Source organism: Alexandromys fortis, unplaced genomic scaffold (assembly GCF_014885135.2).
Source record: "Alexandromys fortis isolate MF-2015 unplaced genomic scaffold, M_Fortis_MF-2015_v1.1 scaffold_22, whole genome shotgun sequence".
Lineage (NCBI taxonomy): Eukaryota > Metazoa > Chordata > Mammalia > Rodentia > Cricetidae > Alexandromys > Alexandromys fortis.
Window position 1 is genome coordinate 1,421,737 of NW_026067900.1, and position 26,657 is coordinate 1,448,393.

Genomic DNA, 26,657 nt, shown 5'->3' on the forward strand with positions numbered 1-26,657 from the left:
ACGAAGATGTACTTTTCATTTACATCGCCTTTGGATTCTCCTCCCACAAACAAAATTCTATCTTCGCAACAGAAAAGCTACAAATACAGTAAGAATCAAGACATAGAAGGCAGCTGCTCCAGAGGGCTCGCCTTTGAGTGGTGCTCAGAGAGCTCGATTTCTAGACAGGAGAGGTAGAAGAAAGACAGAAAGGATGAGAGACTAAAACTCCAAGTCTACACAACATGGAAGAGTGGGTTTAAATGGTCTCTGCGTGCCATCTGTACAAAGTTACACAACATAGCTTTGAGAAACAAATTTCCTAGCCCATAATATAATGAGCTACATGTTTCCTAATAGTTCTCAGCCTCGGATAATAAAAGCAGAAAAGAAATCTCATTTGTGCTTCCACAGGATGCTTCCGGACGCACCCTCCAAGCCACTGGCGGCCTCCTGAGCCTGGGCTCCGAGCCCCAAATGAAGACCTCTTTGACATGCCCCCTCCAACCTTCCAGCAGGCACCGCTTATGTTTAAGAATTTTTGAGGCTCCCGAATGCCTAGAGCAGAGGTTGGTGAAGTCTGGCATATATACTAAGAACTGTTTTTACTAATGCTAGGCAACCACTCTGCCATGGACATACCTCCAGTCCCTAGGTGCTACATTTTCTAACAGTGATGGGCAAAAATAAACACCTTCAAGAATACTTCACAGTGCATACAAATTACAGCAAACTCAAATTTCAAGGCCCACAAATCAAGTTTATTTAGAACATGGCCACACCCCTTTATGAGCTGTCTGTTGTTGTTTTCAGTGTTCCGGCAGCAGGGCTGAGTGATGGCAACCCAGACAGTAACCTAAAATATTTACAGTCTAGTCCTTTCTGAGAACAGGTCACTAACTCCTGGCCAGAAGCACAGAATCCTGTCCACACCGGACATTGATCTAGCCAACCTTCTAAAAGCCTGACTTGCTCTCAGTGAAGGACGGAGCAACCGTACCACTGAAATGCTCTTTTCCATCAGGGGCCCCAGTGTTCCCCTTGCTCCACAACTGTGCGGTCCTGCCGTCTGCTGACAGCCTAGAAGGAACACACACGGTTAACTACCATGAGGTTACAAGGAAAAAGAGAAAGAATCGGGAGTGCCCAAGGCTGTGGCCACAGACTCTCTGGAACAATACAAGGTAGAAGCAACCCAGATGTCCACCCACAGGCCAGACAAGCCAGAACAGATCTACAGGATGGAGGACGGGGGAGCTGCAGGGAGTGGGGGATGAGCTCCACATGGACCTGTGGGACAAGAACCGGGACAAAGGGAAAGAAAAAAACAACAAAGGGAAGAAACATGTATGCTGCATGTTGGTGTCTCTCTAGGAAGGGCACTACGGATAGGCGAGCATACCCAGATTTGCGTATGTATGAATGCTCCCAGGGAAAACCAGTAATGCTTTCAAGTGCTACCCATGGGATCCCGTGGGATAAGGGGGAAACAGGAGAAGGTAGGTGGGACAAAGGCTACACCTCCTGCTACTGCTTGTGGGTCCCCAAATTCACATGAAAAAACCCTAACCCCCAAGGGGTATTTAAGATTGGAAATTGGGGAAGGCATTCTGTCACAATGCCGTTGAAACTGGTGCCATTGCAGAAGAGGCCTCAAGGAACTCCTTTACTTCTCCTGCTGTGAAGTCCTTGGCCAGCAGCCTCTGTCAACTGGGCAAGCTCCAGGCTAGTGGTTGACTCAGTCTCCTAAAACAGAGTGGATGGCATCTGAGGAACAACACCTCAAGTAGTCCTCTGGCCTCCAAAGGCACCCACAGACACAAACACGCAAAATATATAGGCGCACATACACATAAAACAAAACAAAGCAAAATAAGATAGATATTGCTTTTAACATTTCTTTCTTTCTTTTTTCCTTCTTTCTTCTTTGTGTGTTTCAAATCATCATCTCAGCTCCATTCATTTCCCGCCCCTGTGTTTCTGCCTTCTGCCTTTAAAACACCCTCCCCCCACCACCAAAGAAAGCTTAAGAGAAAAAAGAAAAGAACAAAAATCTCATCATGGAAGCTCTGTGTGACACAGTGAGCCACCCAGTAAACCCTTGTGTCCATGTATCTTTACTTGCAAGTGTTCATTGCCAAGAGTCATAAGTAACAATAGGAATCGCCAAGAATGGAAAGTAAAATCAAACCAATTTTTCAAGTATACTTCCAATGAAGACCATTGTGTGTGGTCTTAAAATATATACAGTCTCATCATAATTGGGAGGCGGAGCCCAGAAGAATGGATGTGGGCGGGCTAGTGCAGCTGCGTAAAAACCTTACACACTGAATCTCCATGTTTTATGCATCCAGAGTCTCTAGTTCTGTCCCCCGAAAAAATCCACAGCAATCAATGTGCCTTGTTCCTCCACCTGTGCCCTCAAAACACTTAAAGGAACAGAGCCCTTCCTTGGAGACATAGCCGATGCAGGACTAGTCAGGAAATGGGATTGCAACATCAGTCACTGTCACAGCAGAATCTGCAGACAGATGCAAACCGTGCAAGAGTCATCTCAAAGAAAGTGAGCATCAACTTGGATCAGTTCCCACTGGCTAAGTTATGAGACTGCTTGAGCAGCAACAAAAATATTAAATCGAGATGCACTGACTATATTTAGATGAAAGTTTCAGCGTTATCACTGTGTGTGTGTGTGTGTGTGTGTGTGTGTGTGTGTGTGTGACACAGAGAGCAATACATACAGGTATGTAGTGTATAAGTGAGTCTGTACATACCAGTGTGTGAGAGAACTTACCTGTGTGCGCTATAGGAAGGTCAAGGGAGAATGCCAGGCAACCTATTTCATCCCTCTGCACCTTAGTCCCTTGAAGCAGGGCCTCTGATCGATCCTTTCCCTTCTCTGTTTTTCAGTTAGTCCAGCTGGACAGCAAGCTCAGTGGTCCTCCTGTGTCTTATGAGCCCCGCCCCCCAGCATAGGTGTTATAGGCAAGCAGGGCCATGCTTTTTGCTGGGTGCTGGGTGCTGGGGATTCTCAGTGCAGAGAAGCACTCTTACCTACTGAGCTATCTTCTCAGCCCTCCTAAGCAATTCTGAAATGTGTATTTGTCTAGAAGGGATAGTTGCTCAGTTACTAAATTTAGCTCACCCCCCCCCCAATTAAAGCCTGAGGCTACCACACTGAAATCTTGCTGCTGATGGAGTATGCCCTTGCCTGACCAGACTTAAAGAGCCCACCTCAGGACTTCGTTCCAGGTGAAACTTGCAGCCACGAACTACAAAGGTTCCTTTCTTCTGGAAACCTAGTCCGCTCTGCTTCCTCTCTCTGCTCACTGCCACTCACAGACCCCGCTGCTCTGCAGTGTGTTTGTGAACATCAGGAAAAAGGAACAAGACTCACATCATCCCACCCTCTGAGGCCACTTTCCTATGTCTGTCCATGAGTTTGCTTCCTCTGAACCGGCTTTCAGGGAAGAGATGCCATGCAGAGAACAGTCCTCGCTCTAGCTTTAAGTGCGGAGCCCATGAGCCTGTCGCCAGCTGTCCACAGGGATAGGACAGTAAATGAGCTGAGAGTCCTGCACAGCCTCAGCACCGAGAGCCAGACATCATTCATCAGGGAGACTGAATCATCCCTCATCTCTCTGAGGTAAATAAACTAAAGAAAATATGGTGTGCTGTACCCAGTGGTAAAAAAGACCTTAAAACCATCTATCTCCTTCTTTTAATAAAAGCGGTTTAGAATCCGTTCCAGGTAACTAGGAACCTAGAAGCGCTTGAGGCTGGCTGCAAAGCAGCTTGTTTGTGACGGGGGCTGGAAAGACTCTGAACAGAAAAAAAACGCTGACAAAGCACTTTTGCCAAGTTCCAGAAGGACGGGTGGCTCCTCCTCCTCTCAGCTCAAATCATCGCAAGAACAGAGTGGAAATGAATGTTCCCCAAGTCCAGGCTGGAGCAGGATTCTGTAAGATGGGCTCTGGGACAAGCCTGCGAAGCTGGGTGGAGCAGACTCTTATGGCAGGTAGGAGAGAGGTCTGCTATGAAAAGCACAGGAAAACCCATCACTGACAGGGAGGTGTTTGCAGCCTGTGGAGCCACAGCGCACGGCCATGCCCAGGCGGCCCCAGAACCTGAGAAACAATTCAGCCCAAGGTTCTCGCGATTCACCCATAGTTCATGTCTGTGTGTGAAAATGGACAGACACAGCACCTGTTTTGCAGGTGGCTGTGAGGACCAGGCTTCCAGGACCTTGTGTCTAACACCTCAGGTCCCCAGTAAACTGTGGTGAATTTTAAATATCAGGTGCTTGCTTCCTCCACACAACAGACCCTGACCTGTGATCCAATGAGGAGAGGAGCTTTTCCCAAACACCAGTGCTTGCTTGGTGGTGTGCCTAGACAACCCTCTTAGACTCAGGGTCAGGGGAGTGAGATCAGAACAAAGTGGCTTTTTCAGAAGGGAGATTGGGGGATAGAGCCTAGGAAACTTTAGACTGCATTCAAGACCGCTAGTGCAGTGTAAAAGCTCTCTACTTAGCCACGCTCCACTGAAGGGCCAAGGCATCAGGCTACCACCATGCTCTGATGAGGACAGTATTTACTTAATTGTGTTAAATGTTGCTTACTGGTTTTTAACATTAAGAACTAAGAGCTGAATCAAGCTCAACTGAAATTAAAGAACAGAAGAGAAAGGTAAGGGGATCCAGGTCAGTGGTAGAGGGCTTGCTAAGCATACGTAAGACACTAGAGTCAATCACTAGCCCAATAAAAACCCAACAAATAAAGCCTGTCAAGCTACAATACATACATATATCTCCAATCCTAAGAATGTAAAATTAAGATATAACTACCTAAAATGGAAGATTTCATAGGGGTGGGTTGGTGTAAACAAAGAAATCGCACAGAGGAGACAGCAATCAGAGGAGACAGGGAGGTCCTGAAACATGAATCAGCCAAGAGAGGAAGGAGCCGATAAGGGATTGATTACAAGACACCCAGAAACAGCCGTTAAACTGATCAAGTGAGGGGCTGGCGAGATGCTTGCTGTGACTATCAGAACCCAAGTTTCATGCCCAGAACGCATGTGACAAAGTCAGGTGTGGTAGCCCATCGTTGTAATCCCAGTGCTGGGGAGAAGGCAACAGGCAGATCTCTGGGGCCAGGCAACCTAGCTAGATCACTGAGCGCCGAAACAGTGGGAGATCTGGTCTCACAAAAGTGATGTGAGTAACACTCAAGGAACAAAACCTGCAGCTGACCTCTGCCTTTACATGTACACATATGCACCTGCACCCACCCACATGCCGTCCTCAGACAGACAGAGCAGACAGACACCAATAATGTGAAAAGAGATACAACATATTATATACACACATGAGAATCACCAAACACACCAACAATATTCACCAAAAAGCAGCAGGACCACACAGGCTCCCACCGCTGGTACTACAGGCCTCTGTGACCATGTCCAGCTAAGACACTAAGCTAAACTACTTCATCAGCTTTTCTGAAATGATTCCTGTTTTTAGTTATTTATATGGAATAATTTGACAAACAATTTACAGTGAAATGGTTTTTAATTTATTGTTTTTAATCAGCACGTAAATGGCACACGTTTCATGAAATGTATTATTTTTAAATATATATTCATGGTTACATTGAGGTAATTAACATGCATCATCATCATGTGCTTTTGTATGTGGTGATAACACAAATTCTTTTATCAGTCTCAGAAGGTCATCATTAGTGTTGCTATCATACTCTATAAGAGATCTCATGAATTCACTCCTTTACAGCTTCCGGGCCCCCAGCAGCTGTCAGTCATCGCTCTACACTTTAAGCTCAACATTTATAGATCCCGTGTCAAAATAACATGTAGTCTTTTTCTTTCTGTGCCTGGATTATTTCATTTCATGCAACACTCTCTAGATTTACTCAAGTTGCTGAAAGACAGAATTACCTTCTTGAAAGGGAGGACAAGCATGTCACTGTGTACCTATAAATCATTTTCTTAACCTATTCATTATGTGATAACATATACATTTTGTATTTTGGCTCTAAAGAATAACACTGCCTGGTCAGCAAAATGGTTCAGTGGGCAAAGGCACTTTCGATAAAAACCTAATAACCTGCTTTCAAAACCCAGAACCCACAGTAAAGAACTGGCTCCCGAAAGCTCTCCTCTAACTTGGCCTTGTGCGCCGTAGCGCATGCACAGGGGCCGAAGGCAGTTCTCTCCTTCTCCTGTTGTGACGTGGACTGTCTTACTGCTCCTGCCTTGCTACATGCTCCAGACCAGCAAGGCAGGGAGCTTCTGGGAGATTCTCCCGTCTCCACCTCCCTTTTCTCTTTAGGCGTGTAGGGGTAACAGATGTGCACTGCTACACCCAGCTTTTCAGGTAGGTTCTGGGGCCTGAACACGGGCTGTCAGTTTTGCAAAGACAAGTGCCTGTACTCTCCAGGACATCTTGCCAGCCCTCTTCAGGCTTTTGTTGCTCCTCTGCTGTCTTTTGGTCGGATGTGACCTCCTTTGTCTATTACTGCTATTTTTAGGTTTGCTTTGGGATTCATGTCCCAAACCCCATTGCTCAGAACAATGTCTCAGAGCCTCTTTCACTGTTTTCATCTAGTAATTTCACAGACTCAGATCTTCAAGCCTTTAATACCAATTCTGAAACGCTGGGGTTTGAACCCAGGATTTCAAAATACTTACAAGAACTCTACCCACTAATCTATACCCCTAGTATACATTTTTTACTAACCTTTGATGTGACAAGAGATAAAGGCATAGTTTCATATTTCTGTATTGTGTATTGATATCCACTAGGTCTAAGATCAATTATTAGAGGTGCTGGAGAGATGGCTCAGATGTTAAGGGGAACCCAGGTTCAATTTCCAGCACCCACATGGAAGCTCACAACTGGCTGTAACTCCAGTTCCAGAGGATCTGACACCCTCATAGCTATATTTTAAAAAATTTAAAAAAAAAACCCCAACTATCAGAGAGACTGCCCCTTTCCTACTGTGTGCTTTTGGCACAACTATCTAAATCAATTGACCACAAATGCATCGATTTCTGGGCTTTCTATTCTGTTCACTGTTCTACCTGTTATTACGTCATTACCATATTCTTGGTCCAATAAAGATCTGTGGTTAAGTCAGGAAGTGGGGTGCCTTCAAGTATATTCTTTTAGCTCAAGATTGCTTTGGCTATATGAGGTCTATTGTGATTCAATTTTTATGTTGAATCACATAAAATGTTTAATTATGTGTGTGTGCCCACATGCACGTGTGAGTGCATGTGCACACATGCCCGGACTAGTGCTCAGAAGTCAGAAGAGAGTGTCAGTTCCCCAGAAGCAAGAGTGACAGGCAGTTGTAAGCCACCTGACATGGGTACTAGCAACCGAAGCTGCGTCATCTGGAAAAGCAGGGAGGGCTCCGAACAGCTGAGCTACTTCTCCAGCCCAATACTTCACCCCATGTTTAAGCCATGCAACAATTGGACTTGGCTGTTTTAAGGTCTCCTATGGGGCCACTGTTTCCATCACGGCAATGGAATTTTTCTCAGCTTTTGTCAACATATTCAGATATTGATGCTATTGTAGGTGACCTTAAAGTATGTTTATTTTAATTGTATTACATCACTTTTCAGTTCTGCAAATATATTAGTTGTTTTTACAGTTTTGGAAAGCTAACTCTCAGGATCAATTTGAATTTTCAAATTTTACAGCTAAAGAGACGCGTGATCTCTTGTATCTGTATGTGTGTGTGCGTGTACATGTTCCTGTGTCTGCACATGAGTGTGAAGGCTGGCAGGACATTGAGCTCCAGGGTCCCTCTGTCTCTGCCTCCCTAGTGTACCTGGGGTGCTGGGGACCCAAGCTCGGGTCCTCATGAGCCACCTCTCCAGCCCTGGATTCTTAGTTCCAGTTTCATGTTCCAAAGTGAATTATGCAAATACAAGCAAAATCACTGAAAACAGCCACTGATTCCATAAAATCCAACCAATTTTTAGAAAAGGCTCAAATTTTAAATTCTCCCTTAGAATTTTTTTTTTAATTTTTTTCAAGACAGGGTTTCTCTGTAGTTTTTGGTGCCTGTCCTGGAACTAGCTCTTGTAGACCAGGCTGGCCTCGAACTCACAGAGATCCACCGCCTCTTCCTCCCGAGTGCTGGGATTAAAGGCGTGCGCCACCACCGCCCGGCTCCCTTAGAATTTTTTAACTTCAAAAGAAAAACATGGGCAGACATAATTAGCCACAAGTTCAAGAAAAGGGTGCATCTTGTTACATTGTGAGTTAATCTTTCTTTATTTCCTGTTGATTAATTTCGATTGTGTGTGTATGGGTCGGTGTACTTGCGAGGATACACACGTGCCATAGTGTGTGTTGAGTTCAGAGACGACAGACTATTTTCTCCTTTCACCATATGGGGTCCTGGGGATTAGATTTTGGGCATCAGTCTTGAGGGCAAGAGTCATCTCAATGGGATGTCAATCAATCTAAAAGCTGTTGCTGCTTCTGTTTGAAAGCATGTACTAGGAAACGGCAGTAGGGCAACGTGCGGAAACCTTGGTCTAGCGAGGAGCGTCAGTCACTCAGTGGCCTGTGGAGGGCAAGCAATGGAATGGTGGCCAAAGTCACCAGGAAAAGCAACTCAAAGAATTAAATAGACGAAGCATGCTGGGAAGATGAAAGTGCATAACTGATTTCATCTTTAATGAAGGAAAGTTATCACGGGAACAGCTTATCGTTGCTGACGTCATAGCCTTTAAGGGACTGGTATAGAACACCAAGAATCTACATTGGTCCTACTTTGAATTTTACAGATTGAATATCCTCCACTAAACAGCAAAGGGAACTGGAAATTTCCCAGACAGTCCAAAATAATGTCTTTTTATTTCTTCTGAATTTAAGATAGCGCTTTAAATATTTTCTTATACGCTTATAGTGAACAGAGATAACAACAGATTGCATTGACACACGAATCCAGAATACATCATGAGCCATTAAATACAAAACTAGACTAGTCATTTATCATGCCCACCCCATCCATCAGCATCTCCCTCCCCACATACATGCACATGTACTTGTGTGCTTACAAAGGACCCTTTGAAACCCCAAAATGATTTCTGTGATATGGCTGTCTCCAGTTCTTAACCATCCATCCCTACAAGATCTCACCCAGAACGTCCTGCTCTTCTGAAAAAATTCTGAACATGATTGATTGGTTTTGTTGTTCATTCATTAAATTTTATTCCAATCTGGAGTCCAGAGATCCCTTAAAGCACGTTTCCTTTCCCCTGGTTCATGTCAAAATAAAAGCCCCACCTAGGATATATACTTTCGAATTACTACACATTTAAGACAAGTGCTCCCACTATTGTTTGATATAGCCCTTTTCACCCCTGAAAAGGGCAGTGACTATGTATTCTTGGAGTAGAGCCTGAGAGTTGAAGCATAACCAACAGGCAGTAAGCCAAGAGTTGGGGTAACGTGGCAGAAAACAGCCAGGTAAGTCTGTCAAATTTCATTGAGTTTCTCTGAAAATTGTACTGATAGCAGAAAAATAAGCCAGAACTCACAGGAGGAGGAAGAACAAAGGACTGAGCCACCATGCCCTAAATGACAGGGACGACACAGCATCTCAGTACTCTCCGAAGTAAGGGAAGGGTGCCTGTCCCTCACGTGACTTCCCTGTCTATTAGCAATCCCTGCCATGAGTTTCTCCATCTCCAACACACACACACACACATACACACACACACACTCACACACACACACACACTCACACACACCACCACCACCACCAACAACAACCCACCCACAGTCCAAGAAGAAGTCAACAGGAACATAGCATGTGTTCTCTACAGCCCATAGCACAGAGTGCCACCAAGCATACGCCTTTCACATCCGATGTCTCAGTGAAGCTCCTCCCTGTCCCGAGGAACTCAGGACCACACTGCTGAGTGTTCATTACTCTTAGCTATGCCCTTGACCTACACCCAGCCTTGAGTTCCTCATACTAGGGGTAACTGGTTTCCTGGAGGCCAGGTGCTGGGCTCACCATTGTGAAGATCTTGGTAACCACTCCCCCCACCGTACGCTCCTGAAATACGTATTCATACAGCCGTCCAGAGCTGCCCCACCACACTGGGGAGGGAGCTGCTGTGGCCGTTCATCAGACCAGCAGCAACACTGTCACCGTTTCTGCACTGACCACAGTGCAGCCCACAGATTCCCACGTTTCTAAAAGTGAGCCATTTCTACCTAGGCTCCCAACAGAACAGTCCCTTCGCTTTGACTTGACATCGAAGGTCTCTTAGTTCACTCACGTGTGCTGAAGGGCATTTTCTGAATGCAGACAATGTCAACATAGGTTATACCTTGTTTCCTGAATAAGAGAAAGGACACAGCTCTGGGGGCGTACCAATACTCTAGGCCCTACCAAAGTCAGCCCTCTGTCCCGCCCGCGCTTCTGAGTCTTCCACTGAAGGTCACAGGTTTGTAGAGAAGGGATTAGAAAAGGCTGTGAAAAAGCCAGTCATTTTTATAAAGCTAAATATGTATTCGCTAAAGACAGGTAAAGGCTTCATGATATAGTCCTGGTTGGCTATGAACTCTCTAAGTAGACCAGATTGGCCTTGAACTCACAGAGATCTGGTTGGCTCAAGGGCTATGATTAAAGGTGTGCAACACCACTCCTTGTCCCTACTCTTTCAGTATCAAAATAATCATTCTTTTGTAAGATGGTATTAGCAGAGGATAGTATTATTCGGTGAAAACCTTTTAACATGAAAAATTCCAGACACAAAGTAGGACTACATATAAACACACAGAATTCCCACAACCCACTGAGCTTCAACAATCATCAGCTTTGCTCGTATTCACTGAAAAAGATATTATAAATTCGTCCTAACATGGTTTTGCTATTGCTCCATATCTGAAAGCCCATAAACAATTAGCCTGGGCTATCCTACAAACTTCACAGATGGAGATAGACAACGGTCAGAGAATAAATGACCTGGCCCAAGGCCATCAACCAATTAGAACCAGAACTGGACAAAGTGGGTGGCCCATGACACTACTTAAGGGCTGTCAGACTAGATTTACCTTGTCAGACTAAACTCAGCAAACCAGAATCTACAGGTGTGTCCCCACATCCCCTTGCAGATTTTCCAAGCATACCACTTGGGATCTGTCCCATGCACAGCCAAAGAAAAACCCATTACCTGTAATTCATGTTTACTTCCTCCCATCCCACATCCATCTTTACAACCCGAAGTCCCCAGGACTTCGTTACAAAGACGACGGAGTTTCTAGATTAGTTCCTTACCCAGTGCTTATAATCTTCACCCTCTAAAAGTGTTTACAGAGCAAACCATGGGGATGAATGTGGATTCATGAAGACCTGGTACAGGAAATGCCCAGCTCCGCATCCCTTTTCATATACCCAACCTTCAGGGGAGGAAGCCAAACAGCAAACAGGCCCCAGGACCAGAAATTCTGCACATCCGCTACAGCACACAGGCCTTAGAGAGGACCACAGGGGAGGTGTCAGGTGACAGGCTTTGGAGGACATCAACAAATGTCCCTGTCCCCAAGACTTGGTAAATGAGAATGGTTTTCTTTAAACAGTCTTTCTTGCATCCAGTTTTAAAAGACTTACCTAAATTCTCAGTTTATGCAGTATCGCTTTCGCTGAGAAGATCCTGAGTGTGAGAAGCTTCTAGCAGCAATACCTAGAACAATGGGAAAAGCCATTAGACACAAGTACTGATTCAGACACGAGGCTGTGAGTAAAACGTCTATACATTTGGTCATTTTCCCCACACTAAGAACGAAAGGAAGTAACTCCGAAAGCAACGGGTCTTCCTCACACCACATGTGCTGGGAATTTGCTAGACCGACAGGGAATCGAGGTCCCAGGACACTTAAGCAAGGACCAAAATTACATTACCGCTGGCAAAGAGGCAGAACACTTCCCCTCCTCTGCGTTAGGAAGGCTTTAATGGATTTGAATTTAAACAAAAAACCAAATAAATGTGTCCTTCTTCCTGCACCATGTCTAAACCAATTTCAGACGCAGTGCCCCCCCCAACTCGCCCTCCCCCGTGAGCATACAAAATCCTTCTTGTCTTGTCCATCTCTTGCTTTCTTAGTTCCTGGGACTCGTTTATCAAGCAGGTCCTTCTTGTTTCATCTTTCTGTCATGTCCACTCTGAGCCCCAGCCCCCCCAAGAGCTCACCATCTGACACCTCAGTAGAAACCCAACAAGAGGCAGAAAAACACCATCAAGTACAGATTTACCAAAACAGCCTGGTCACAGTGAATCAACAAGGCAAGGGGAGAAGTGCAGTGTTCAGAAAAGACAGGAACATGTCATCAAGTCCAGGTTAGGAATGAAAAGTGGGTTAATAAATTATGGGGATTTATTAAGTGGGTGTAGGGATTCTACAAGTCTTCTCAACTTACAAAAACATGATCTAAAATGGAATCGAAATGATTACTAGAGGAGTATGTGCCTGAATATTTTAGAATATTAGGATAACAAAGGTCTTTTGAAACATGAGAGCAAAATCTGAAAGTATAAAAGACTAAGATATTTGTTGTCTTAGGGTTTCTATTGCTGTGACCACAGCAACTCTTATAAAAGAAAACATTTCACTGTGGTGGCTTGCTTAAAATTCAGAGGTTTAGTCCATTATCGTCCTGGCAGGAAGCATGGAAGTGTGTAGGCAGACATGGTGCTGGAAAAGGAGGGGAGAGTTTTTATCTCTTCACTAAGTCAACAGGAAGTGGTCTGAAAAACAGGGTAGCATCCTGAACATATATGAGACCTCAGAACCCACCACCACAGTGACAACACATCCTCCAACAAGGCCACGACTCCCATTAAGGTCACTCCCCTTGGGGTTAATTTTCTTTCACAACCAAATTTGGCTTGCTACATCAACAAGAAAACACTAAAGTAGCTTCTAGGCAGGTAGGAATGCTTGCTGTTCTGGTAGAAGATCAGAGTTAGGATCCCAGCACCCGCATGGGGCAGGTACAACCAACCACCTGTAAGTAACTCTAGCTTCAGGGGGATCAAATACCCTCTTCTAGTGGCACCCACATGCTCATGCATGTGTATGTGTGCATATGCACACCCGTGCACGCACACACACACAGATATTAATAGATGAATTACAAAAATAAGACAAAACTTTCACTGGTCCTTTTGTCAAAAAAAATTAATTACACACAAGACAAAGAAGTTGCTGTTCATAATTTACAAACCAATTTAAGGAAATTAATAGTCCCCTTAAGACAGATAAAGCAAGTAGTTTTCCTTAAGATGAAGAAATATGATAGCAGTTTGTCGGAAAGGGAATATACTAAGCCCTGTGACCCTCTAGTGAAGATTAATCACCTATAATTCATCTAATGTCTGTGACCTCCAGCTAAAGTTAGCAGGCCAGCTCCGACCTAGGATCCCACGGGCAAAGAGTGATTTCACAAAATAGGTAGAATCTTAAAAAAAAAAAATTTAGACTTACTTACTTTGTACATGTTTGAGTGTTTTACCTACATGTATGTATATATGAGTACCAACATGTGCGTGCCGCTGAGGTCAGAAGAGGGCATTGAATCCCCTGAGCTGAAGTTGAGGATAGTAGGAAGTCATCACATAGGGATGGGGTAGGAGCAGGTCATAGGCAAGAGCCACACCTTCTCTCAACTGCGGAGCCACCTCTCCAGTCCCACCTAATTTCTAATTAGCAGTGAGAGTTGTGAAGAGACAAACTGCATAAGAACAGAAACAAAGGAGCCACGCTTATCCAGGTGAGACGGTCCATTGTTAAAGCATTCTCTAGCGTAAGTACGCTTAGCCACCACACAGGTTTGTCTTCATCAGATTACGTGCACATATTAAATAATTTTTTTTTCCACTGAGATTACAAAACACAGAAATTTATTCCCACAATGGGCCCATTATGTTCACTTTACATCTGGAAAATAAATGTATTCTTTTCTTTGCTTTATTTTTAAAGATTACATATCATACAAGCATTCCTAAGATCGTAATTACGATCTTAGGCTAGAAAGCCATAATTCCTGGTTAGCTGCAGAGCTGTCTTTAAATCTTATTTCTAATTAGCCCCCTTTATAAGCTAGCTGCCCTTCTATCCCTGGAAATTGCCTGCAGAAGATAAGACAAAAGACTAGAGCCCCTCTTTTGTTTCAGAGATGAGCTGCCATGACACTTACGCACAGCTCAGAAAAACCTGCAGGCCACCAAAGCCAGGTAGCCTGCCCAATGCCAAGCCAGTCCACACAGGGGCTTGAGATGTGTTAAGATTTGTGAGATGGGGTTGGGGAGATGGCTCAGAGGTTCAAGTACTTAGCATATGACTATGACCATCAGAGTTCAGAACTCCCAGAACCCTCAGGTGGGCATGGTGGCCTTTCCATAATTACATCCTAAGAGGTGTTGATGGGAGATCCGCAGAGCAAGCCGGAGAGCACACTCTGGATTTGACTGAGAGACGATGCCTCAGTGGATAAAGAAGAGGTGGAGATTGATCGAAGGTGAACCCTGACAATCAACCTCAGGCCTTGTGCTGGTTCAGTTTTTTTGCCAACTTGACACAAGCTAGAGTCATCTAGAAAGAGGAACCTCAGCTGAGAAAATGTGTCCACCAGACTGGTCCAAAAGCATTTACCCCATTAAAGGGTCTCAGCCCTCTGCGAGTGGTACCACCCCCAAGCAAGTGATCCAGAGTTGATTGGAAGAGCAAAGCCAGTGAGCCACAAGAAACAACCCAACAAGCAACACTCCTCTGTGGTCTTTGCTTGACTTCCTCCCTTCAGGTTCCTAGGGGAGAGTTCCTGTCATGGCTTCTCTCAGTGACAGACTGTTATCATGATGTCTAAGCCAAATAAAACCCTCCCTCAAGTTGCTTGGAACATAGAGTTTTATCACAGCCACAGGAACCAACTAGGAAAGGTTCCCATATACCAATTATATGTGCATGCACAACCACACACATGGAAAACATATTTCATACACAAGCACACAACACATCATACTCATGTGCACATGGGAAAAAAAAACAAGAGATTTGTGGGATTCAACATTGCGTTTAGAAAAGGCATTAGCATAGTGGCTAAGAGGAACAAATTTGATCTCAGTTGAACAATTTCCTAGCCATTTGCCATGGATATGCCTTAAACTTAAACTCTGGGTCTAAGTTTTCTGCTTTGTACTAAAACCAGTGGTGGAAAGGGCAGACTCAAGGTGAACACACAGTTACTCCAGCCAGCAAAGCTCAGCAGCCACACGGAGTTTATCTGAGCAGCAGGCATTCGATACAGAGATGGAAACAGTCTACGGCAGAGACTCTTGTTCACTGTCTGATCTTAACAGGTCCCCAGAGAATGCTGACACAGAACAGGCCTTCTGCAGGCACAGCTATCTGTTTAAAACACTTCTGTTTGATTTTTGTGGTGCTAGAGATAGGACCCAGGCAAGCCCTTTCTATCAGAACTACATGCCTTGCCCTAAAATACTTCTGGTTAAACCTGAGTAAGGCTCTTTCCAGCTCTTTGAAGACCACTTTCCTCACAGGAGCACTTGATCATCCACGTCCCGTCACCGTGGCCCGTTGTGTGAAGACATCATTCATGAAGTACAAAAGCTACTACCACGCTCTCCCTATTTGCCACAAGCAAGGGCATTGTTAGCCAGGGCTGTGTTTTTATAAAGTGCCCCCCCCCCCCGGTTTGGGGCTAAATTTGACAATTCCTGAAACCACCAGAACTAACAAGACCTGATTTTTCTAGGTTCTCTCCCTCCCCATTCTCACACCTCATTCAGAATCAGCTCTACTGTACACACAGAAGATGAACTACTCATACACCGTGTGGCACAGACTCTCCCCACTTCCTCCTGCCACGTGGGGCTGGACCCTTCGCAGAGACACTACCACCCTGTTATGTGCCTGCCTGTCTGTGGCATTAATAACCCAAGTATTGTGCAGCCCCAAATTATCCAGTTTGAAGGCTTTAAGACTATGCAGAGGAGAAAATCCATTATAAATAACTCAAAAAAAGAGCAAAGTGCATTCTTGACTGTCATTCAAGATCACAAAATCCAAGAAGAAGTAAGACGAAGATTCTTTGATAGCCCTACACAGCAATGGCAAGAATCAAAGGGAGAAAAGAAAAATTGTTTTCAGACTAAAACTCTTCCAACTGTCTCCAGCTTCTGTCCCTTGTCGTGCCTGCTCTTGTGCTGAAATCTAGAAATATTTTCCTTCAAAAGGTAGGTCAATAAGCAAAGCCCAGCTATGCTAGGTTGGAAGGTGTCTGACTACACAGGGAGAGGCCGTTTCTCTACTCCGGACTTCCCCTCACTAACTTGTCCAGCCAGAGACTGGGTGCTGGTCTGAGTCAAGAGAATCTCAGCGAAGAACTATTCCAAGGAGACTAGAAATAAGACTACCTTGTCCTCTGCAAGACAAAGGGGAAGGTGAGACCCAGAAGTAAGGCTCCAGAAAAATCTTCAAACAAAACAAACAAAAAAACCTAGTCAGGCTGGAGAGGTGGCTTCTTGACTAAGAGCAGAGGACTCCTGCAGAGGACTTGCCTAGCACTTGGTGCCTCACAGGTATTTACAACCCCAGTTCTGAGGAGTCTACCCTCTCTGGCCCCTATAGGATCTGCACATACAGTCCACCTTCTTAAAAGGAATCTTTATTGATTGACTCTTAATTCCTACCTTTACAGTATGGTGATGAATTTTACTAAGTGTCTAATCTGGAAGGACTGAGGGCAGGAACTGTGGCCTACCCTATATTTCTAGACTCAGCTCAGTTCCTAAAACACACTAAATGGTAATGAGTGTTTGAGAACTTTATATGCACATTTTATATGGGCAATGACTCCCCACAACGGGGCCTCACAGGGTTAAAGGAAACAGGGTCAGGATGGAGTCTTGCACAGACAAGCTGCGTACATCAAAATCGGAGTACCAGATTCTCTGTTGAGGATCCTCACTTGTACTTCAAAGTCTCCTAATTCAGAAGCCCTACCTAAGCACTGATCAAATAAATGCTCAATCTTCTGCCACAAACCCAGTGCCTTTGAAAAGGCTCTCTCCTTGTTGGTCTATCAATTAGGGAAACATACTATTTCACATTTATGTCTTCTCTTCCATCTCGAAAAGGCTTTCCGAGATGTAACAAGTAAAGCCTGGAAGACAAAGACTCTACTAAATAAGCTACTTTACCTCGAAACCCTAAAAGACATTCGCCTTTGCTCTCAGCCATTCATTAACCTAAGCCTCAGCTTTGCAGCAGAATACACAGTGGGGTAGGTGGTCACCATCCTTGTGAGTCTTCTCTTGGGAAGACAGAGTGGGAGGGTGCAATACTAAAATCACCACGGAGCCGTGTGAAACTAGTGTTTTTAATCAAAATGATGATGCCTGCACCTAGAAAATACAGATTTGATTTGATATTCATTAAATAAAACCACAGGCAACTTATTTGTTCTGCTGTTGTTGCACACAGGAAGGTGTGGAAAAGGCAAACAAGACTCGGGCGCCGAAATGGCCCAGGTGCGGACCTCACATGGAGTTCTCCCCGCAGAGATCATGCCCAGGGGGGAAAAGCAGGGCTCCAGGGGCTCAAATAGGAATATGCCATTTTTTAAATATTTTAAAGTATAATTGAGGTGCATTGGTTTAAAATGAAAAAAATTACTAAGCTCACTTTTTAAAGACTGTCCGACCTATCTCTATTTTGCATTTTATCCTTGGGATAATCCTTCCCTAGATTCAGATTCTTTTTCACACGGAGCAAAGATGCCCCACCCAGTCAACCTCCATCAACACTACCATGTGAGGATGACTCAGACGTGAAAATTGATTCACGTGGGATTCCTTCAACTAATCTGTATGCTTGCCCAAACAGTTCTGACCACTTCTCATTATGATTTAAAGTTTAAAGTATCTTTTTAAAAAATCAGGAAATTTGAAGGCAAATGAATGGAACTAGAAAAAAAAAATCATCCTGAGTAAGGTAACCCAGACCCAGAAAGACACACATGCCACATACTTACTCATAAGTAGATATTAGCTGTAAAGAAAGGAGTAACTATGCTATAATCCACAGATCCAGAGAGGCTAGGTAACAAGGAGGGCCCAAGGGGGATGCATCCATCTCCCTAGGAAGAGGAAATAGAGGAGATCTCCTAGTTGGACAGGGGAGGGGGGAAGGTGGGCATGGGAACTTGAGGGATCCTGTTGGGAGTTGGGGGAGGGAGAGAGTACTGAGAGAGATGATTAGAAAGAGGGCGGGGCTTTAAGGAGTCAGGTAGAAGCCTAATGCTAGGGAAACTTCTACAAGTCTACAAGGATGACCCCAGTTAAGACTCTTCCATCAGTCGATGCATAGCCTGAACTGGCCATCCCCTGTGATTAGATCGGTGACTACCCCGGTTGTCACTGAAGAGTCTTCATGCAGTGACTCATGGAGGCAGATTCAGAGACCCATGGCCAAACACCGAGATAGGGGAGGAAGGATTGTAAGAAATGGGGTGGGGACAGGACATGGCGCGGAAAACTCACAGAAACCACTAGCCTGGCTCAGGGGAACTCACAGAATCTGAACCAACAACCAGGGAGCCTGCATGGGACCAACCTAGGTCCTCTGCACACATGTGACAGTTGTGTAGCTTAGTCTATATGTAAGAACCCCAGCAATGGGAGCAGGGGCTGTCCCTGGTGCTCTGGCTGGCTCTTGGTTTTGTTTTGTTTGTTTGTTTGTTTTTCGAGACAGGGTTTCTCTGTGGTTTTGGAGTCTGTCCTGGAACTAGCTCTTGTAGACCAGGCTGGTCTCGAACTCACAGAGATCCACCTGCCTCTGCCTCCCAAGTGCTGGGATAAAAGGCGTGCGCCACCATCGCCCGGCCTGGCTGGCTCTTGGGAACCTATTCCTCATACTGAATTGCCTTGCCCAGCCTGAATACAGGGGAAGTGCTTGGTCTTAAGGCAGCTTGATATGCCATGTTTTGCTGATGCCCGAGAGAGGCCTGGTCCTTTTTGTGCAATTACAGAGGAGGGGTAGATTAAGGGGGGAGTAGAGGAAAGAAGGAGTGAGTTGAAGGAGAGGAGGGAGGGAAGGCTGTGGTTAGGATATAAAATAAATAAATTAACTAAGAAAAAAGATTAAAATATTCCAATAAAATAATCACAGTTACCTTGAGCATGAAACATGACATCACCACCAGGGAGATCTCTCCAGACTGTGTCAAAAAGAAACATTTAACTGCTATTCTACTTGGAAAGCAATTCCCATTTCATATTCTTTTAATTTAGCAATTCCCATATGTTTCTTGTTTGGTTGTTTTATTTATTTATTTTTATCTTGCAATCAGAATAGGATAAAAGTATACCTGACTGATGTGGACTTGGGATTTTAGAGTTTCACACTATGTAGCGGGGAAAAAAAAAATCATCATTCTACCATCAGACAACGGAGGGCTTGAGAATTCTCTAGAAAGGAGGCTGGTCACGCATCACTTTCTTCTGGCTCCCTGTGCAAGATCAAACCCACAAGATCAGCCGATAATCTAGCAGGCAACTAACAGGAACCAATGGGTCACCAAAAAAATAAAGGGGATGAAAGAACAAGGGAAAGGACATGAAGAAATGAAGGCAGGAGGGGGACATGTTAGGGATGAAGAAGTGAGAGTGGGGCTTTGGGCAGATATGATCAAGATACGGTAAGACCTGGCAAAGAATAAAGGGTATTTTAATCAATTAAAAGAAAATTATTGCTTTCCCAACTCCCCTAAAGAGAAGAAAAAAGAAACTGTACCTCCCTTTAGATGACTTCAGAAACCCAGATCTAGACCACTTCACTGAGAACCCCCTATTTCCTATTTCCCCCTCTCCTTCCATTTGTAGGTGTGAATATACATGAGTTGCATATTTATGTACATACAGAAATATACATATGATGTTCATGTTTGCAATGATTTTATGCCTTTATACCTCAACTAAACAAAAGGCCAACTACGAATTACATACACACAAGTTCAGAAACTGCATTTTGTTTGTGTATTTGAATGTGTTCATGTGGGGTATGTGTGTGCATAAGTGTGTGGGGAATACCTTCATGGGTGCACACACATGTGCATAAAGTGCCCAGAGGGTGGTGTTTGCTGTCTTTTACTGCCCTGTACCTTGATTTCTGAGACAGGATCTCCCACTGAACCTGAACTCACCAATAGACTAGACTTGCTAACCAGGGAGCCCATGGGATGCCACCATCGCCTCCCAGTACAAGACTATAGACAAGGACTACATCTGGCTTTTTACACAGATGCTGGAGATGCAAACTTGGTTCTTTATGCTTGCACAACAAACATTTTATCCACTCCATCCCCTAAGACACTAAACTGTTTCTAAAGGGCTCTCAAGCTGAACGTTTCTAGGTGAGGAAGACCCCAAAGACCCTAAGCATCCAGTACGTGCAGAGTATTTCTGAGAGACCTTGGAACAGTCCCAGAAGAACTCAGTGGAGCCAGGAAAGCAGATGGTGTGTACCTCAAGGAGTGAGAAGTGAAGCAGGCAGAAGCTTCAAACAACTTCTACTAGGATCACTTCAGCTATGCTTGGTCTCAAAGCTCCTTGACCCCAGGTCAAGGATGGGGCTTCTGGAAGGAATCAAGGGTCTAGGCAGGAATCAGACAGCACCTGCCTGATTGGGCTCCTGTCAGTTTCCAACATTAAGCACTGTCTGTGAGCCAATGCAGTCCCCTGCTCCCAACTGTGCAGTGTTCTCATCTGTGAAAGGGATGGAGGCACACACATCGCCCGGTTTCCCCAAGGGCTCCTTTGGTCGGTAACAGCTTCCAGGACTGGGGCAGGGCAAGACTCCACAGAAGGTGCAGAGAGAAAAGAGACACCAAGCAGGTGGAAGAGAGTCAAAATGCTCTCACAGTCGGCACTCATACCCCAGCCTAGAACATCTGCAGAGTGAGACATGTCCTCTCTGGGAGTGTGGTCCCCAGCAGAAAAGAGGAGAGTACTCTATGAATAGAGATGCTACAGGTACCTCGCAGGGAGCTCAGCACAGATATACAGAGGCACCTACAAGGAAGGATACCTATGGGAAGAGGGTCAGGCCAAGACTATGGGGCTTCATGGGAGCTGCCATTGACCTCTAATGGTGCATCCAGAGTGTTAGGCTAAGCTGAAGGCAGAGGAGGTCACACTGCCTGCCACCTCCAAGGGCTTAAGGTAAGAGCTTGAGGGGAAGCTACAATCATTCAGAGGAGAGCAAATAAAGAACAAAGAGAAATCAGGATACTGAGGGAGAGGACTGCAAGAAGCTTCTATGGGGTGGTTGCGGTGACATCACAGCATAGTTGAAGGGTAGAGTGAAGGCAGACATATCAAGACAGACTCAGTCTCTAGGGAGACCATGTCTAGCTCTGGGTTGTATTACGAGAACTGTGAGAAGGGACCACCAGTTCCTTAGCAAGTAAGAGGGGCATCAGCTAAATGAGGAACAGTGAAAGTTGGGGCAGAGTTCCTAGGTCAAGAAGGGAAGGCAAACAGCAAATTGAACAGAATGCAGAAGTCAGAGGCACCGGGAAGTTGGGTTCATGCAAATATCCCTCCCAGCCCAGCCAGGCCAACAGTGACCAAGGAAAAGACACAGCCTTTAAAATCATCTATGGGTAATATGAACTCTGGTTTGGTCTGTTCACAGCTGAAACATAGACCCAGAGATACAACACTGTGACATACATGTCTGAGGCCACTGGAAAGTTTGATACCACTGATTAAAAGGTGGTATCTCCTCTAAGGGGTGGAGGCCAGACAGCAACCTGCTAAGGGCAGGCACTTGGAGAAGAGCCATCAGGCAAGCAAAGGCACCTAACGGTTGAGCATTTTCCTACAGAGAAGGCTGGGCCTTGTGTCAAGCCAGAGAACTTAGCAGGAAAAACATAAGAGAATAAGCGGAAGATCAGATCTAGAAAGACCCCATCTGGGGTGCAGTACCTTCACCTATTAGCATGTGAAAGGCAAGGAGAATGAAAGATGATTTCCAGTATCCCTCCAGCAGGAGCCTTGGTTAGATACAGAGGGGAGACACTATGAGAGGCCTGAAGGACAGACAGACAACATGCAGTGACGATTAAACTGAAGAAAAGAAACTCAATCTTCTGGAGCTGCTCCCCGAAACAGACAGAATGCTGTGGTACACAGGCTCAGCTTCAAAACCATCAGCTGAGTGGGGGCTCAAGATCAAACAAGAAGGTCATGCGTGGACAATCAATGCAGAGTGCACATGGGATTATCATAGTCTATTTGAAATTTCCAAGGAAAAGCTAACAGCAGGAAAACAAAGAGAAGCCAACAGAAAATGGAAATCATGTGTATAAGGAATTTGTATATATGTGGGTACAAGTCTGTGTGGGCATGCTTACAGGTGGATGTACATGCATGTGGAGGTCAGAGGTTGATGCCTGGTGTCCTCTCTATCACTCCATTTTATTTACTGAGGCAGGGTCTCTTACCGAACATAGCGTTTACTGATTCTGCCAGGTTTAACTGCCCAGCTTGCCCAGAGGAATCCTGTCTCTGTCTCCCAAGTCTTTGGGTTACAGTGGCAGCCTCCACAACCACCAGCTTTTTTTTTTATGTGGGTACCAGGGGTCCAGACCTCATTCCTCATACCTGTATGGCAACTGTTTTACCCAGTGAGCCATCTCCTCAATCCAGAAATTCTTCATTTTTAAGTAACTGAGGCAGGGAGATATTTTTGTGACAACTTTAGACTCCAAGATGTTTTTTTAAAGGAATACAACGCTCAAGTCTTAAAAGCAGATTGGCAGTTCCTTTGGGGCAGAGCCTTTTCTTCATATTTCTAAAGCAGCAAGACTGCCCGGCGGAACATATGTGTAGTCACGCTTGAGAAGGCCCAGGAACTACATCTGCCCAAACACAGTAACACACTGCCATCAAAGGTCGGCGCCTTGGCCTCCAATGACATAAAGTGAGTCTGACTGATTCACAGGCATGATGGGCAATAGACTCCTGTTATGCTTTGCTGGCCAGCTGAGGGATCTGCCCCTGGAGGTGCCAAGTGTCAGGCTCATCTCTGGAGCATCCTCCTTGTGACTAGCATGCCCTGTTTAAAGCTATCACAGAAAGGCAAGAAGCCCCGAGGGGGAAACAGCCCACGCCTGCCCTGAAAGGCAACGGCTAACGTGGATTTGATCATCACTAACCACCCATGCCTCTGTGAGAGTCACATCGCAGCCAAGTTCACTGCTGCTAGGATAAAAGCTGACTCTCAACAGGAGTCAAGGTTGAGAGACACAGACTACCCCCACCCCCGTGCTGGGATCCACAATCATCACCAACCTCAGGCCTTCCATGCCACTGGGATCACACTGACCACTGTGAGGAGGGCCAACTTAAGTTGGGGTGCTTAAATAAGGGTAGTACCCTCTGTCCAGGGATATCTGGGGACATTCTGGAATTCTGCAAGCTGAAACTGGGGAAGGGTATTATTACAGGCGCCAGCAGAGTAAAGGCCAAGGTCGGCTCCAAGTACCACCCACTGCACAGGATGCTCCCATACAACAAAGGCTGAGAAAGACTCAAATGCCAACGGGTAAAGTTAAGAAGCCCCATTTAAGCCAGTGAGATGAAAGAGGGAAAAAGTTCTCAGAGCTGCTAGGGTGGGTGAGGATAGAAAAAAAAAAAAAGAGAAAAGCAGGAGGCAGAAAGGGATATTGTCTCCTTGTGTGTCCTCGTGTGTGTGTGTGCATGTTCACTTAGGGCACTGTGTGTGTATGGATGCCTACACGCACCTGTGTGTGATACATGTGAGTAGAGACCAGAGACTGACTTGGTGTCTTCCTCGATCAACTTTTGTGAAATGGGGTCTCTCCTTGATCAGAAACTCACGAATTAAGTCAGGCTTGCTGGCCAGCAAAGCCGTAGGGATCCATCTGCCTCTACCTCCCCAGGACTTAGATTAGAGGTACACACTGCTGGCCCAAGAATTTTCTTCTTCCTCCTCTTCTCCCCCTCCCCCTGCTTTTTTTTTTTTTTTTTTTGCTTGTTTGTTTTGTTTTTGTTTTCTCTGTGTATCTCTGGCTGTCTGGAACTCACTCTGTAGACCAGCCTGGCCTCGAACTCAGATCCACCTGCCTCTGCCTCCCGAGTGCTGGGATTAAAGATGTACACCCACCACTGCCCCTCAAAAACAATTTTTTTCAACATGACTTCTGGGGATTAAATTCAGGATTTAATAACTGCATAGCAAGCTTTTTACCAGGTTGCTGTGTAGCTGAGAATAACCTTGAACTTCTAACCCTCTGCCGTCACCTGGAATTACCATTAGGCTCCAGCCCCTGGGACACTGCTTTCTATATGCCCTTACTTAACTCAAACACTTCCAATGGTTTTTTAAGCAATGTACTATTCAATACCATGCCTTCTGGCCTACCTCCTAGTTTGCCCAAAAGACAGGCCAGACTCTTGAGGGACAATGGCTGCCAAGACAAATATTTGCTTTTTTCCAACGGCTATGTTTACCCAAGATTATTCTGTTCTTGGTGAAGTCGAAACCAACTGCTTACTGACACACTTGGGATACAGCCTCACAAAGGCCTGGCACCTTCTCCCATGTGCAGCTAGGGGAAGACGACCCAAGAAGGGGACTCTAAAACTACCTCAGCCTCTCAAGAGGGCGATTACTAACCATGCCTACAGGCAGGCACAAGGCAATACTGTTAACGTTTAGCGGCACAGCAGAGCCATCATAAAAGGAAAACAAAAGTATAGAGAAACCAACAACAAACGTAGAATATAGAAAAGGAGGAAGACAGACACAGTCATCACCAAAGAACTGAAGCAGTGTTTTCAACCTAACGAAGGCAAGAAGGAAAAGTGCATAATTACTGTAGCAAGACTTGCACAGTAGCGAGACTTTGAGAATGAACTCTGCTCCATAGCCCACAGCTCACCTGCATCCTGACCACAGTCAGCTTCTCACTCCAATCACGCTGTTTCCACGCACAGACACTGAATGCTAACGTGGTGAGTGTAGTGACTCACTCAGTGCAGCTAACCTACATGGCCGCAAAATCTCTCACACGCCACTGAGCTACACTGGATACAGAGCCGTTCCCCTTTGCCACAAGAATTCAGGCAGAGTGAGGAGAGTAGTCCACCCTAAGAAATCCGCCTTTCCAGAAGGGCCACCGAGGAGGGCAGCCACCACACAAGGCGGATCGCTGGTCAGTGACTGTCATCAGACTCCACTGACTGACTAGCTCACCCCACCCCCATATCTCCATTCATGAAAGCCTTATTAACTCCTTGGGGAGGACCCGTGATGGTACCCCACTTTCTGGGACCCACTCTGGCTATACAGGAGCCTTTCTATCTCTCAGGCTCTTACCTCCAATCCTATAATGAAACTCCTTCCTGAGCTCACCTTCCCATGACCAAGAAATTCATTCTTCTAGCTCGTAAGACCTGGAAGCCACTGGCTTGTGACACCTCTGGTGGTCATTGATTACGTCTGGCACCTTTGCGTTTCGAGACATGTGCATCCAGCCTAGATCACACTTGTGGAACAGCCTCCCTCTGCTAAACTGGTGTCATAAGACTGCAGCTGTCGTCCAGTGCTGGGCTCTCAGAAGAGCCAGCTCAGGGCACCGGTGGGCTTCTCCCCGGGGCTTTCTCCTCCAGGCCTGAAGACCTCAGGTGGGTGGGACGTAGAGGAGCTCTGAGAATTCAGATCAAATACGTCATCCAAAGGGCAACCCCACAGCCCAGTCAAAAGAAACAGGGTTACCTGTGTCCTGAATCAGAGCACAGCCCCAGAGAAATGCCTTTCCATGTGGTTCACTGAGGCAGGGAGGCCTCACAGTGTGGATCACGGATAAGCGACTATCAGCAGACATTTACCAAGCACTGCCTGCAGGCCACATAGAGCCCTGACGGCAATTCTGAGAGTTTAGATTTCATGGTAACCTGCCCTTCCTTCAAATTGCTACCTATCGGTATAGGCCCCAAAATAACCACTCAGTGTTACAAAAGAGATGGGGTGGGTTGGAAGGACAATGCTAAATTTGGACGGAGAGAGAAATGAGCTCAGGATGAGATGCAAGCAAAGGGGCAAAGGAGGAAGGGAATAGAGAGAGTGACTTTGTGAGCATACCACTTGCGATGGTTATTCTTGGTTGTTGACTCGCTACATCGAGAATTAAACTAAAACCCAAAAGGCTGGACACACCTGTGAGGGACGTTTTTTCTTAGTTAAATCATTTGAAGTAGGAAGATCCACTTCTAACTAATTTTGATCTTTGAGGTGAGAAGATCCAACTTTAATGTGGGAAACGCCTTCTACAGACAACCTATATAAAGGTCACGGAAGAAGGAAGGTTGCTCTCGCTACCTACCGAGTCCATACTGTCACTGGCATTAGAGCCTACTTATCCGGGACCCCAGCATATACTGAAGACCAGCTGAGACATCCAGCCTCGTGGACTAAACTACTAGATTACCTGCTGTCGGTAGATGGCCATTGTTGGACTAGATAGACCACAGCCTGGAACACATTCTAATAAATTCAGTGTGTGTGTGTGTGTGTG

At 45.5% G+C, this 26,657-nt stretch overlaps 1 protein-coding gene across 4 annotated transcripts in view; it reads right to left on the reverse strand.

Moving 5' to 3' along the window:
* The window catches only part of Tln2 (talin 2), a 428,435-nt gene that overhangs the window by 238,854 nt on the left and 162,924 nt on the right, over nt 1–26,657 (reverse strand). For all 4 annotated transcript variants that reach the window (XM_050125928.1, XM_050125904.1, XM_050125914.1 and 1 more), the window contains one exon: nt 11,646–11,718. The gene's annotated coding sequence lies outside the window, so the exon portion shown is untranslated. The remainder of the gene's footprint in view (nt 1–11,645; nt 11,719–26,657) is intronic.